We start from the raw sequence: 16,840 nt of genomic DNA, 5'->3' as shown, positions 1-16,840 counted from the left end.
CCTGACTGGTTGCATCGGAAGCAGGGTCCAGGGGGAGTCTTAAGCCCCGTTCTGGGATGACTCGGGCCAGGCTGATCTCTTTCTTTAATTGCTGCTGCCAAAAGGGCATATTTAGCTTTTCTCTCACATTCTTTTTCTCTCTTAGCCTCCTCCTCTCTATTATTGAACACCTTGAAGGCTACTTCTAGAAGGTCTCTTTGGGGGGTCTCAGGGCCCTTTTCTAGTTGTCGAAGCTTGCGTCTGATGTCAGGGGCAGATTGGCTGATGAACTGAACGTGAAGGTAGAGTAACCCAGCAGGGGTAGTGATATCTAGGTTGGTATACTTCTGGACTGCCTCTGTGAGGCGTGCCAAGAATAAGGCTGGATTTTCATCTGCCCCTTGGGTGATTTCCCTGACTTTATCATAATTGACATGGATATGAGTATTTTTCTTCTATTTGGCTCATATCTGACAATGAAAATGGCACATGGACTCGGGTGGGGCCCTCTGGTCCTGCCACCTCTCTCAGGGGAAACATGTGCTGGGTACGTGACCATGTGGCAGGTGGGGAAGGAAGGGGGGAGGGGAGTCTGGGAGATGGGGTAGCGGGGATGAGCGGGAGTCAGGAGAGGTTTCAATGCCAGTAGGTGAGTTGGATGAAGGGTACGGAGAGGGGCGGCGGGGTGGCGGGTAGGGAGGGGCTCGTCCGCGGGGTCAAACTCTGGGGGTGCAGAAGGTTGTGGTCTGTGGTTAGTTGAGGAAGAAGAGCCCTTTTGCTTGGGAGGCAAGGTGCATAGAAGGACCTCATGGGTGGAGCAGGCCTGGCATAGGGAGGGCCTTCTCCGAAGGGCCCAAAAGGCTTGGGCTTAAGGGATCTCCGACCACTTGCCATTCCATTTAAGGAAGTCAGTGAGGTTTTGGAGAATGTTAAAGTCAAATGTGCCGACCTCAGGCTAGCGGTCTTGATTGTCTAATTGGTATTGAGGCCAAATCTGTGTACAGAGTTGCTTTAAGCGGTTAGCTTTGAGTTCAGTGAGTGAGAGTGGTTTGAGATTTTTGAGAACACAGGCCAGAGGGGAATCTTTTGGGACAGATTGGCCAGACCCCATAATTGAAAGGCAAGCAGAGGCTCCTATTGGGAACTCGAGTCGTCACCCGCAGTCGCAATAGGAGTTATGAGAAGAGAGCTCTGTGTCGAGGTGGAGCATCCCCCACCCACGCCTAGAGTGGCCCTGGGCCGGGGGTCCCTGGGACCCGGAGAGGACTGAGCTCTAGGGCACCTCTAGAACTCTGTCCGGATCGGATCTTACCTTAATCTAGGGGCCGGCTTGAGTGGAGTGTTGCATGTAGTGCGGTCGAATGGCAAGAGGTCCCTATTCTGGAGGTCTCAGAGAGAGAGAGAAAACGGGGTAAAGCCAAGGCCTGGGGGTACGCAAATCATCAATAAAGCCTTAGCACAAGGCTTGCTCCGCTCCCAAAGGCACTAGGCATCCCCGAGGGGAACTTAAGAGCCCTGGCAGAGAAGTGAGCTCGGAGGATGTTTGCGCTTCCAGACTCCGGGGAAAAGGGGGAAACAGTGAGAGGGAGGGAGAGTGAGCAAATGAGAGAGAATGAGACGAGTGCCTCGCCCCCTCCCGGGTTTTGGCACCAAAAATGTAAGGCATAGTTCCAGCGAGGCAGAAAAGGAAAGACAACCTCAACAGAAGTAGGTTACCTTTATTCAGGCAAGGAGGGGCGACAGTCGGCCTAACGACCAGGCTGAGCACCGAAAGGGATCAGGGAGGCTTCATACTTATAGGGAGGTTTGTGGAAGCAATAAGGGAAACATCAATCAGGCGGGATATTTTGAATATTCTTTTGTTGAGATGACACTTGTAGTTGGGCAGGGGGTGATAAGTCTTCTGGGCGGGTGTAGGGGGTGGTAGGTTTCCGGACAGGGGGTGATAAGTCCCAGATAGATGCAACTGGCCTGGAGGATCAGGATGGAATTAAAGTTATGCTTTGTTTTCTCTGAAGTTAGATGATTCAGCAAGGGGCCTTTGAGACTGTTGTTCTCTTTTCTAGGCCCAAAAGACTCCTTCATTATCCATCAGGTCAAACACTTTTTTCCTCCTCTCTCCAAGATTGCAGTGGTAAGTCACCACTGTTCTGCATCAGAAATATTCTCTGTTGGGGCTAATGAAATCTCCATTGGTGATGGCTGGGGGTGGCCCTCAAGGAATGCCTAGGAAACAGAGAGGCAAGTTAAAACTTCGTGGGTTTTTTTTTTGTTGTTGTTGTTGTTGCTATATTTAATTACAAATTTGGGTAACTAGCTTAAAAAGTGATCAAATGTCAATATTGAGAACATTTATGCACTTGTATAATATTTGCTAATGTACAGATATGTTTTCACAAGATTGCAGATTAGGTAACCTCAATATTATGATCTCTGATCCTCTCAAGTATTGCTATTTCAATAAATGGGTCCACATATTATTATAGTCCACATACTTCTTATTTTAGGTGAGAATTTGTATGTTATTTAACTTTTTAAAATTTAATTCTCTGTAGAGAGCATTTGAATTTATTCTATTGGCTTTTAATATGTATAACATACAGCATAGATTATCAAATGAATAAAAATCAAAAGCTCTAGCATGACTAATAAAAATAGATAAAGCACAAATACACAGCATTATACAGGACAAACACAACAATTACAGATTCAGAATAATAAAAATGATTGAATGTTTCCACTTTGCTTAATTTTCAAAATAAGGATGTTAGAAATAAAAATATATTTTCCCAGTATTGACTCAAGATGAGGTAGCATATAAAAAGAGGGAAAAAATTACATCAAAAACTACTGCTGAAAAGATATGAAACACAGATAAGGCTATCAGCAGGTTTCACCTAATATTTAAGTAACAGACAATTCTTAGTTAATTTAAATCATTCAAGAGCATATAAAATATTTCTATCACATTTGGCATGAATATCTTAAAGCAGACATTTGCTTATTTTTGGTTAAGAAAATATTTCATACTGCAAAAAAATTTCATAATTACTGTGGAAAATTTATAAAATTTAAATAAAAATCAATGTTAAGTCCATTATCTAGAAAGAAACATTGCTAACTATTATATCATATTACATAATGTGCCATCTTATTTATATATCAAATATATTTAATGTGTAATCTTAAGTAGACAAACACATACAGATAACATATTTTTAGGATATATTTGTCACCTAAGGAATATTAAAAAGCAGACATTACTTTCCCAACAAAAGTTCATCTAGTCAAAGCTATGGTTTTTCCAGTAGTCATGTATGGGTGTGAGAGTTGGACTATAAAGAAAGCTGAGCACTGAAGAATTGATGCTTTGGAACTGTGCTGTTGGAGAAGACTCTTGATGGTCCCTTGGACTGCAAGGAGATCCAACCAGTCAATCCTAAAGGATATCAGTCCTGAATATTCATTGGAAGGACTGATGCTGAAGCTGAAACTCCAATACTTTGGCCACCTATTGTGAAGAACCGACTCCTTGGAATGGACCCTGATGTTGGGAAATACTGAAGGTGGGAGGATAACAGGACAACAGAGGAGGAGATGGTTGGATGGCATCACTGATTCAATGGACATGCATTTGAGTAAGCTCCAGGAGTTAGTGATGGACAGGGAAGCCTGGCAGTGCTGCAGTCTATGTGGTCACAAAGAGTTGGACATGACTGAGCAACTGAACTGAACTGGAGGACGGTTTAAGAGTACAATCATACTGTCTGATTACATTTGGAATAGTTTTCTCTCTCTCGTCTAATGAAGCTCCTCATTTTTTTAAGGGCTGCTTCTAAAGTCTCATTTTTATTTATTTTTTTCTCTCCAAACTTTAGACTTTTTATTTTATATTGGGGTATAGCCAATTAACAATGTTGTGGTAGTTTCAGATGAACAGTGAAGGGACACAGCCATACACATATATTTTAAATTTTTATTAGAACATGTGCATTGTTTCTTCTAGCAGATCATTTCCAGACGTTGTTTAGAATGTGCACAATATTTCAATTCTGTTTAATTTTTCGCTATCATAAAATAATAATGAAGGTAAAATTTATACATTAGTCCTTGTAAAAACTCATGGCAATTTCTTAAAGTCATAGATTGTAGAATTTCTGGATTAACAACAGGCATACAGTTAAAGTTTTTTGATATATGCTGTGTCCTGGTCTGTTAGAAAATTCATCACCAACCATGCTACTACCAGTTGAGTTAGAGAATGTTGATTTCTTTACATTATCACCAAGCCCAGGCTTATATCCTCTTTATACCCTTTGTTAATGTGCAAAGTACTTCTTCCTTTATATGTCTTGAAGTGTAAGGAGTTCATATTTCAAACAGCTCATAGGAGACATATCATGTCACTGTTTAGACAAAGAATAAGAGAGCAGGGAAAGCCCAGGTCTTGAACAGATGTGTTGGGATTAAGAGTTGACAGAGAGGAGGCAAGACAGTTTCACTAGTCTTGGATTCATTTCCTTCACTGGAGAGAATAAGTATCAAACTGGAAGCTGTTCAACCAACAAAAGAGGAGTTTGGGGACTGTTCTAAAAAAGTTCAAGACTTTGTTTAAAATTAATGATACCCCAGAATGTGGAAAAAAACAGGAGGAACTAGATGCTAGGGACATTGTGAGTACCTTTAAGGATGCGAGTGTTTTCTTCAAATATCAGAGAGATACTCTTGCCAAAAGGAATGAAATTTATTCTTTGTAATCCAAGAGGGAAACTCTAGAATACAGCATGGAATAAAAGGGGCTAGGGATTTCAACTCATGTTCACAATTGGTGTCTCCAAATCCCAAAAGACAGTATTGCCTGAGAGAATACATTCAGCAGCTGATGGACCAATGAGTTGATAGCTAGAGGCAAAGATTTTTAAAAAAAAACAAAAAACTATGTTGTACACACTCCACTAACTTCCTCAGCATGCATATTTCCATGACAAATGTGAAAGGCTACAGTCTGAAAGAAGTTCAAGAACTAGACTGAGAGGAGGAGCCAAGATGGCGGAGGAGTAGGATGGGGAGACCACTTTCTCTCCTACAAATTCATCAAAAGAATAACTGAATGCAGAGCAAACCTCACAAAACAACTTCTGATTGCTAGCTGAGGTCATCAGGCGCCCAGAAAAGCAGACCATTGTCTTCTAAAGGAGGTAGGACAAAATATAAAAGATAAAACGTGAGACAAAAGAGCTAAGGACGGAGACCCGTCCCGGGAAGGGAGTCTTAGGCGGCCTTGCTTGGGCTAGGGTCCGGGCCTGAGTGCCCTGAGGACAATCGGAGGGAGCTTCTGTGAGGTGCCAACTTGAACTGTGGGAGACCAAAAGAGAGAAAATTAACTGGCCGGAACACACTGCCGGCCGTTCGCAGAACAAAGGGACGGAGAAAGTCCCAAGAAGAGGTCGCAGGCTGCGGACCCGCCCAGCCCCACCGGAGGCAGGAGGCAGGGGGGAGGGGAAGGTCGCGGCGAGACACAGGGCGCAGGCACCCGACCGGCGCGGGCGGGGACTGGGGCTGGGACTGGGGCTGGGGACGCAGAGGGCGGAAGGCGCGCGCACCGGACTGGCGTCAGCGGAAACTGAGACTGGGTCCGCGGAAGGGAGTGAGTGCGCCACACCTGGGGATAGTGCGCCCATCAAGCCCCTCGCTGCCTGGACCGCTCTGACGGAGAAGGCACGGGGAGCAGGCGCAGCTTTTCCTTCCGTGCTTTTGTGTAACACCCGAGGGCTGGAACCTAGCGCAGCGCGGGGCGCGCTCCATGTAGAACAGCCGGGAGCCTGAGCAGCGCAGACGGAGAAAGCAGCGTCAGCCCCTCCCGGCAACGCCAGCCCGCCCCCGCAGGGCCAGCCCCTCCCCGCAGCGTCAGCCCCGCCCCGCAGCGCCAGCCCCTCCCCGCAGCGTCAGCCCCTCCCAGCAGCGCAACGGAACTAGCTAACTGAATAAGAGTCCACCTCCGCCCGCCTGTGTCAGGGCGGAAATGAGGCTCTGAAGAGACCGGCAAACAGAAGCCAAATAAACAAAGGGAACCGCTTCAGAAGGGACTGGTGCAACAGATTAAAATCCCTGTAGAAAACACCGACTTCACCGGAAGGGCCCTGTAGATATCGAGAAGTGTAAGCTGGAACGAGGAGCTATCTGAAACTGAGCCGAACCCACACTGACCGCAGCAGCTCCAGAGAAACTCCTAGATATATTTTTACTTTCTTTTTTCTAAGTAAGGAAAAAAAAAAAAAATTTTTTTTTCTTTTTTATTTTTTCTCTTTTGTTTTCCTTTAAAATTCCCTATTACTCCCCCATTACTCCTTAACTTTCATTTACATAGATTTTTATGATTTTTTTAATTAGGGGAAAAAAAAAATTTTTTTTTTCTTTCTTTCTTTTTTTTTTGTTTTTTTTTCTTTTTTTTTCTTTTTTCTTCTTTTTTTTCCTTCCGTTTTCTCTTTTATTTTCTATTTTTCTTTTTCTCTTATTTCTTTTAAAGTCCTCTAGTACTCCTCTACTACTCTTCATTTTCATTTTCACTACACTTTAACCTTACCAAAAAAAAAAAAAAAAAGAGAAGCCCTATCTTTAAACCGAAGATTATTCTCTCCCAATCTTGACTCTCTGTTTTCTACCTCAGAACACCTCTATTTCCTCCTTTCCCCTTCTCTTCCCAATCCAATTCTGTGAATCCTTGTAGGTGTCTGAGATACGGAGAACACTCTGGGAACAGACAGCTGCGTAGATCTGTCTCTCTCCTCTTGAGTCCCCCTTTTTCTCCTCCTGCTCATCTCTATCTCCCTCCTCCCTTTTCTCCTGTTCTTGTAACTCTGTGAACCTCTCTGGGTGTCCCTAACAGGGGAGAATCTTTTCGCCATTAACCTAGAAGTTTTATTATCAGTGCTGTATAGCTGGAGAAGTCCTGAGACTACAGGAAGAATAAAACTGAAATCCAGAGGCAGGAAACTTAAGCCCAAAACCTGAGAACACCAGAAAACTCCTGACTACATGGAACTTTAAGCAATAAGTGACCGTCCAAAAGCCTCCATACCTACACTGAAACCAACCACCACCCAAGAGCCAGTAAGTTTTAGAGCAAGACATACCACGCAAATTCTCCAGCAACACAGGAACATAGCCCCGAATGTCAACATACAGGCTGCCCAAGGTGACACCTAACACATAGACCCATCTCAAAACTCATTACTGGGCACTCCATTGCTCTCCAAAAAGAAGAAATCAAGATCCACGCACCAGTACACTGATGCAAGCTTCCCTAACCAGGAAACCTTGACAAGCCAATCGTCTAACCCCACCCACTGGGTAAATCCTCCACAATAAAAAGGAACCACAGACCTCCAGAATACAGAAAGTCCACTCCAGACACAATCTAAACAAGATGAAAAGGCAAAGAAATACCCAACAGGTAAAGGAACATGAAAAATGCCCACCAAGTCAAACAAAAGAGGAGGAGATAGGGAATCTACCCGAAGAAGAATTTAGAATAATGATAATAAAAATGATCCAAAATCTTGAAAACAAAATGGAGTTACAGATAAATAGCCTGGAGACAAAGATTGAAAAGATACAAGAATTGTTTAATAAAGACCTAGAAGAAATAAAAAAGAGTCAATTAAAAATGAACAATGCAATGAATGAGATCAAAAACACTTTGGAGGGAACCAAGAGTAGAATAACGGAGGCAGAAGATAGGATAAGTGAGGTAGAAGATAAAATGGTGGAAATAAATGAAGCAGAGAGGAAAAAAGAAAAAAGGATCAAAAGAAATGAGGACAACCTCAGGGACCTCTGGGACACTGTGAAACGCCCCAACATTCGAATCATAGGAGTTCCAGAAGAAGAAGACAAAAAGGAAGGCCATGAGAAAATACTCGAGGAGATAATAGCTGAAAACTTCCCTAAAATGGGGAAGGAAATAGCCACTCAAGTCCAAGAAACCCAGAGAGTCCCAAACAGGATAAACCCAAGGCGAAACACCCCAAGACATATATTAATCAAATTAACAAAGATCAAACACAAAGAACAAATATTAAAAGCAGCAAGGGAAAAACAACAAATAACACACAAAGGGATTCCCATAAGGATAACAGCTGACCTATCAATAGAAACCCTCCAGGCCAGAAGGGAATGGCAGGACGTCCTGAAAGTAATGAAAGAGAATAACCTACAACCTAGATTACTGTATCCAGCAAGGATCTCATTCAGATATGAAGGAGAACTCAAAAGCTTTACAGATAAGCAAAAGCTGAGAGAATTCAGCACCACCAAACCAGCTCTTCAACAAATGCTAAAGGATCTTCTCTAGACAGGAAATGCAGAAAGGTTGTATAAACGTGAACCCAAAACAACAAAGTAAATGGCAACGGGACCACACCTATCAATAATTACCTTAAATGTAAATGGGTTGAATGCCCCAACCAAAAGACAAAGATTGGCTGAATGGATACAAAAACAAGACCCCTATATATGCTGTCTACAAGAGACCCACCTCAAAACAAGAGACACATACAGACTAAAAGTGAAGGGCTGGAAAAAAATATTTCATGCAAACGGAGACCAAAAGAAAGCAGGAGTCGCAATACTCATATCAGATAAAATAGACTTTCAAATAAAAGCTGTGAAAAGAGACAAAGAAGGACACTACATAATGATCAAAGGATCAATCCAAGAAGAAGATATAACAATTATAAATATATATGCACCCAACATAGGAGCACCGCAATATGTACGGCAAACACTAACGAGTATGAAAGAGGAAATTAATAGTAACACAATAATAGTGGGAGACTTTAATACCCCACTCACAACTATGGATAGATCAACTAAACAGAAAATTAACAAGGAAACACAAACTTTAAATGACACAATGGACCAGCTAGACCTAATTGATATCTATAGGACATTTCACCCCAAAACAAGCAATTTCACCTTTTTCTCAAGTGCACACGGAACCTTCTCCAGAATAGATCACATCCTGGGCCATAAATCTGGTCTTGGAAAATTCAAAAAAATTGAAATCATTCCAGTCATCTTTTCTGACCACAGTGCAGTAAGATTAGATCTCAATTACAGGAAAAAAATTGTTAAAAATTCAAACACCTGGAGGCTAAATAACACGCTTCTGAATAACCAACAAATCATAGAAGAAATCAAAAAAGAAATCCAATTATGTATAGAAATGAATGAAAATGAAAACACAACAACCCAAAACCTATGGGACACTGTAAAAGCAGTGCTAAGGGGAAGGTTCATAGCATTACAGGCTTACATCAAGAAACAAGAAAAAAGCCAAATAAATAACCTAACTCTACACCTAAAGCAATTAGAGAAGGAAGAAATGAAGAACCCCAGGGTTAGCAGAAGGAAAGAAATCTTAAAAACTAAGGCAGAAATAAATGCAATAGAAACTAAAGAGACCATAGCAAAAATCAACAAAGCTAAAAGCTGGTTTTTTGAAAAAATAAACAAAATTGACAAACCATTAGCAAGACTCATTAAGAAACAAAGAGAGAAGAACCAAATTAACAAAATTAGAAATGAAAATGGAGAGATCACAACAGACAACACTGAAATACAAAGGATCATAAGAGACTACTACCAGCAGCTCTATGCCAATAAAATGGACAACTTGGATGAAATGGACAAATTCTTAGAAAAGTATAACTTTCCAAAACTGAACCAGGAAGAAATAGAAGATCTTAACAGACCCATCACAGGCAAGGAAATCGAAACTGTAATCAAAAATCTTCCAGCAAACAAAAGCCCAGGACCAGATGGCTTCACAGCTGAATTCTACCAAAAATTTAGAGAAGAGCTAACACCTACCTTACTCAAACTCTTCCAGAAAATTGCAGAAGAAGGTAAACTTCCAAACTCATTCTATGAGGCCACCATCACCCTAATTCCAAAACCTGACAAAGATGCCACAAAAAAAGAAAACTACAGGCCAATATCACTGATGAACATAGATGCAAAAATCCTTAACAAAATTCTAGCAAACAGAATCCAACAACATATTAAAAAAATCATGCACCACGACCAAGTGGGCTTTATCCCAGGAATGCAAGGATTCTTCAATATCCGCAAATCAATCAATTAATACACCACATTAACAAATTGAAAGATAAAAACCATATGATTATCTCAATAGATGCAGAGAAAGCCTTTGACAAAATTCAACACTCATTTATGATTAAAACTCTCCAAAAAGCAGGAATAGAAGGAACATACCTCAACATAATAAAAGCTATATATGACAAACCCACAGCAAGCATCACCCTCAATGGTGAAAAATTGAAAGCATTTCCCCTGAAATCAGGAACAAGACAAGGGTGCCCACTCTCACCACTACTGTTCAACATAGTGTTGGAAGTTCTGGCCACAGCAATCAGAGCAGAAAAAGAAGTAAAAGGAATCCAGATAGGAAAAGAAGAAGTGAAACTCTCACTGTTTGCAGATGACATGATCCTCTACATAGAAAACCCTAAAGACTCTTCCAGAAAATTACTAGAGCTAATCAATGAATATAGTAAAGTTGCAGGATATAAAATTAACACACAGAAATCCCTTGCATTCCTATATACTAACAATGAAAAAACAGAAAGAGAAATTAAGGAAACAATACCATTCACCATTGCAACAAAAAGAATAAAATACTTAGGAGTATATCTACCTAAAGAAACAAAAGACCTATACATAGAAAACTATAAAACACTGATGAAAGAAATCAAAGAGGACACAAACAGATGGAGAAACATACCGTGTTCATGGATTGGAAGAATCAATATTGTCAAAATGGCTATTCTACCCAAAGCAATCTATAGATTCAATGCAATCCCTATCAAGCTACCAACGGTATTTTTCACAGAACTAGACCAAAGAATTTCACAATTTGTATGGAAATACAAAAAACCTCGAATAGCCAAAGTAATCTTGAGAAAGAAGAATGGAACTGGAGGAATCAACCTGCCTGACTTCAGACTCTACTACAAAGCCACAGTCATCAAGACAGTGTGGTACTGGCACAAAGACAGAAATATAGACCAATGGAACAGAATAGAAAGCCCAGAGATAAATCCACGAACCTATGGACACCTTATCTTTGACAAAGGAGGCAAGGATATACAATGGAAAAAAGACAACCTCTTTAACAAGTGGTGCTGGGAAAACTGGTCAACCACTTGTAAAAGAATGAAAGTAGAACACTTTCTAACACCATACACAAAAATAAACTCAAAATGGATTAAAGATCTAAATGTAAGACCAGAAACTATAAAACTCCTAGAGGAGAACATAGGCAAAACACTCTCCGACATAAATCACAGCAAGATCCTCTATGACCCACCTCCCAGAATATTGGAAATAAAAGAAAAACTAAACAAATGGGACCTAATGAAACTTAAAAGCTTTTGCACTACAAAGGAAACTATAAGCAAGGTGAAAAGACAGCCGTCAGATTGGGAGAAAATAATAGCAAATGAAGCAACAGACAAAGGATTAATCTCAAAAATATACAAGCAACTCCTGAAGCTCAATTCCAGAAAAATAAATGACCCAATCAAAAAATGGGCCAGAGAACTAAACAGACATTTCTCCAAAGAAGACATACAGATGGCTAACAAACACATGAAAAGGTGCTCAACATCACTCATTATTAGAGAAATGCAAATCAAAACCACAATGAGGTACCATTACACACCAGTCAGGATGGCTGCTATCCAAAAGTCTACAAGCAATAAATGCTGGAGAGGCTGTGGAGAAAAGGGAACCCTCTTACACTGTTGGTGGGAATGCAAACTAGTACAGCCACTATGGAAAACAGTGTGGAGATTTCTTAAAAAACTGGAAATAGAACTGCCATATGACCCAGCAGTACCACTTCTGGGCATACACACTGAGGAAACCAGATCTGAAAGAGACACATGCACCCCAATGTTCATCGCAGCACTGTTTATAATAGCCAGGACATGGAAGCAACCTAGATGCCCATCAGCAGATGAATGGATAAGGAAGCTGTGGTACATATACACCATGGAATTTTACTCAGCCGTCAAAAAGAATTCATTTGAACCAGTCCTAATGAGATGGATGAAACTGGAGCCCCTTATACAGAGTGAAGTAAGCCAGAAAGATAAAGAACATTACAGCATACTAACACATATATATGGAATTTAGAAAGATGGTAACGATGGCCCTATATGCAAAACAGAAAAAGAGACACAGAAATACAGAACAGACTTTTGGACTCTGTGGGAGAAGGTGAGGGTGGGATGTTTCAAAAGAACAGCATGTATACTATCTATGGTGAAACAGATCACCAGCCCAGGTGGGATGCATGAGACAAGTGCTCCGGCCTGGTGCACTGGGAGGACCCAGAGGAATCGGGTGGAGAGGGAGATGGGAGGGGGGATCGGGATGGGGAATAAGTGTAAATCTATGGCTGATTCATATCAATGTATGACAAAACCCACTGAAATGTTGTGAAGTAATTAGCCTCCAACTAATAAAAAAATTAAAAAAAAAAAAAAAAGAACTAGACTGAACTCCATGTATTTTATCTGGCTTTTATTATTTCTCTTTTTCTATCCTCTCATTATTGAAGAAATATTTCATCTTTAATTTCTTATGGCTCACTCTGCTTCTTAATTTCTTGGTTTCATTTGGATTGTACCCAGTTCAAAAATAAAACAATCCTTTTGTAGATAGACCTCTCTGATAATTTTCTCCTTAAAATCTGTTTTTTCTTACAGTAGAATTGCCACTTTTTTCCCCTTTTTTTTTGCATGTTCTGGATATATTGTATATTAACATTGCTATATCATTTTAGTTTAGGCAAGTTTCTTGTAAATGCAACAAGATTTGTGATACTTTTCTGATCCTACTTGGAAAATTTTGTTTTTCAACAGTGATTTTAAACCATACCAATATACTGAACTGAATGATATGTTTTACCTTGATTTTGTCATCACTTCATTATGCGCCTGAATAACAGTCAATGGTAAGCATGTAACAACGAAAAGCAGATTTGCCCCCAAACAATAAAGGGGCTTATTTCTGGCAAAAGTGACAGATACTATCCATGCTATTCTCTTTTCTTTCTTATTTCCTACCTGAAGCAAATAGGTACCTCTTTTAGTTGCTCTAATAATTTGGAAGATAAATAACCCATTTTTTCTTCCATTAGGAATTTATTTCATGTGTGTTATTTACACAAACGACACAGGTATTCACCTATTTTCTCCATTTTGGTGTCCAAATATATATTGTCTATCCGTGTCTGGAATGATAGGTCCATGAATCAAGGCAAATTGTATGTGGTCAAGCCGGAGATGGCAAGAGTAAACATCGATATCTTAGGAATCAGTGAACTAATGGTTGAATGGGGAATGGGTGGGGATTTAATTTAATTTAATGGGTGAATTTAATTAAGATGACCATTAAACCTACTACTGTGGACAAGAAACCCATAGAAGAAATGGAGTAGCACTCATAATGAACAAGACTACAAAATGCACACTTTTGGGTGCAATTTCAGAAATAACAGAATGATCTCGGTTCATTTCCAGGGCAAACTATTCAACACCACAGTAATCCAACTCTATACCCCAACCACTAACACCAAAGAAGCTGAAGTTGGATGGTTCTATGAGGACCTAGAAGACCTTCTAGAACTAACACCAAAATATATAAATATCCTTTTCATCATAGGGGATTGGAATGCAAAAGTAGGAAGTCAAGAGATACTTGGAGTAACAGGTGAATCTGGCTTGAGAGTACAAAATGAAGCAGGGAAAAGGCTAACAGAGTTTTGCCAAGAGAACACGTGGGTTGTAGCAAACACCCTCTTCCAACAACAAGAGACAACTCTACAAACAGACATCACCAGATGGTCAATACTGAAATCAGATTGATTACATTCTTTGCAGCTGAAGATGGAGAAGTTCTATATAGTCAGAAAAAAGCAAGACTGGGAGCTGACTGTGGCTCAGATTATCAACTACTTATAGCAAAATCAGACTTAACCAAAGAAAGTAGGTAAACCACTAGGCCATTCAGGTTTGATGTAAACCAGTCCCTTTTGATTATACAGTAGAGGAGACAAATAGATTCAAGGAATTAGATATGGTAGATAGTGCCTGAAGAATTATGGGTGGAGATTCATAACATTGTACAATAGGTAGTGTGCAAAACCATCCCAAAGAAAAAGAAATGCAGGAAGGCAAGTGGTTGCCTGAGGAGGCTTTACAAATGGATTAAGAAAGAAGAGAAGTGAAAAGCAAAGGAGAAAGGGAAAGATATACCCAACTGAATGCAGAGTTCCAGAGAAGAGCAAGGAGGGATAAGAAGGCTGTCTTCAATGAACAATGCAAAGAAATAGAAGGAAACAATAGAATGGGAAAGACTAGAGATCTCTTCAAGAAAAATGGAATATCAAAGGAATATTTCATGCAAGGACAGGCATAATAAAGGACAGAAATGGTAAGGACCTAAAAGAGGCAGATGAGATTAAGAAGAAGTCACAAGAATACACAGAAGAACTGTAGAGAAAAGGTCTTAAAGATCACACACAATGATGTGATCACTCACCTAGAGCCAGACATCCTGGAGTGTGAAGTTAAGTGTGCCTTAGGAAGCATTACTATGAATAAGGCTAGTAGAAGTGATGGAATTCCCACTGAGATATAATCCTAAAAGATGATGCTGTTAAAGTGTTGCACTCAGTATGTCAGCAAATTTAAAAAACTCAGCAGTGACCACAGGACCAGAAAAAGTCAGTTTTCATCCCAGTTCCAAAGAAGGGCAGTGCTAAAGATTTTTCAAACTAATGAACAATTGTGCTCACTTCACATGCTAGTAAGGTTATGCTCAAAATCCTTCAAGCTAGGCTCCAGTAGTACTTGAGTTGAGAACTTCCAGATGTACAAATTGGGTTTAGAAAAGGCAGAGGAATCAGAGATCAAATTGCCAGCATCTGTTGGATCATAGAAAAAGCAAGGGAATTCCAGAAAATCATCTACTTCTGTTTCATTGACTATGTAAAAACATTTGACTATGGATCACAACAAACTGGAAAATTCTTAAAGAGATGGGAGTGCTAGACCATCTTACCTGTCTTCTGAGAAACCTGTATGCAGATCAAGAAGCAACAGTTAGAACCCTACGTAGAACACTAACTGGTACAAAACTGGGAAAGAAATATAACAAGGCTGTGTACTGTCACCCTGTTTATTTAACTTATATGCAGAGTACATCATGCAAAATGCCAGACTGGAAGAGTTAGAAGTTGGAATCAAGATTGCTGGGAAAAGGAGGGCAGCTCTTTGGCCTGAATAGACCAAGACAATGCTACGTGGGTTGGGTGGATGGCTGGGGGATTGGGCTGGAGAGGAAACATAGTGAATTGGGAAGAGGACTGACGGGACAGCCTGGACGCTTGAACCAGCATAGGGAGGGTTGACGACTGCAAGACCTGAGCGGCATCATCTTTTACACCAGAAAGCTGGTGGGCACTATGGGGAAAAAAGCAACACAAGAAGAAAGTGGAGGAGGTGCTAAAAGAAGAGGAAGAACAGTGGTGGAAAAGTTCTAGACATGGAGTGGCAAAGGGCAGTGGAGTATCTCCTAAAGTGGAAGGGTTCTCAGGTGAGGATAACACGTGGGAGCCAGAAGAGAGCCCGGATTGCCCTTACCTCACTGCTGAGTTTCTGCAGTCACAGAAAACAGCACACGAGACAGAGAAATCAGAAGGAGGCAAGCACAAAGCCGGTTCTGATTCGGAAGATAAGGGGGAGGAGAGCAAACCAGGGAAGGAAAAAAAAGAGTCAGAAAAGCCTTGGAACCAGAGTGGATGACTGGAGATATGGACTCCAGTGGGGAACTCATGTTCCTGATGAAATGAACTCTAATGAGGCTGCCCTGGGCCCTGCCAAGGAAGCCAATGTCAAGTGCCCACAGGTTGTCATATCCTTCCTATGAGGAAAGGCTGACATGGCATTCTTGCCCTTCAAAGGATGTTGACAAAAAAATGACAAGAATTAACTCTCTTGAATACCAGCCCCTGTCACATCCGACTGTCAGTTTAAAGTGGGGAAATAAGGAATTCTACTTGTTTTAAGAAGATGTCCTTTGAAGAGCCAGTATAGTTTCTATGCCCTATAGCAGCCCAAGTGCTTTACCAATACAGTATACTAACACATATATATGGAATTTAGAAAGATGGTAACAATAACTCTATATGCAAAACAGAAAAAGAGACACAGATGTACAGAACAGACTTTTGGACTCTGTGGGAGAAGGCGAGGGTGGAATGTTTCAAGAGAACAGCATTGAAACATGTATATTATCTATAGTGAAACAGATCACCAGCCCAGGTTGGATGCAAGAGACAAGTGCTCGGGCCTGGTTCTGGGAAGACCCAGAGGGATTGGGTGAAGAAGGAGGTGGGAGCGGGGATCAGGATGGGGGATCGGGATGGGGAACACATGTAAATCCATGACTGATTCATGTCAATGTATGACAAAAACCACTACAATATTGTAAAGTAATTAGCCTCCAACTAATAAAAATAAGTGGAAAAAAAAAAAAAAGCTGTTCCATGCTGTATAGTTTGTACACCCATCCTGGTGGAGGGGAAGGAGCATCAGTGTTTCAAGGCAACCTGTTCTGAAGTTTGCTTAAAAAAAAGAAAAAAAGCAAAGGGCCTCCTATGAAGGACAAAATGCAGAATGGGATATGGGAGAGCAAGAGATACTGTAGATCTTCAAGGAGCATCTCCACAACCCACACAGCCTTCTTCCCGAGAGTGTTAACTCTG

The 16,840-nt window shown here is 40.9% G+C and overlaps 1 pseudogene; it reads left to right on the top strand.

Annotated features, from left to right (window-relative positions):
* Positions 1-918: 918 nt before the first annotated feature.
* Positions 919-16,193, top strand: LOC122708046 (annotated as a pseudogene).
* Positions 16,194-16,840: the final 647 nt, after the last annotated feature.

Source organism: Cervus elaphus, chromosome 14 (genome assembly GCF_910594005.1).
Source record: "Cervus elaphus chromosome 14, mCerEla1.1, whole genome shotgun sequence".
NCBI classification, from domain to species: Eukaryota; Metazoa; Chordata; class Mammalia; order Artiodactyla; family Cervidae; genus Cervus; species Cervus elaphus.
This window is presented reverse-complemented; position numbering and strand designations above follow the sequence as displayed.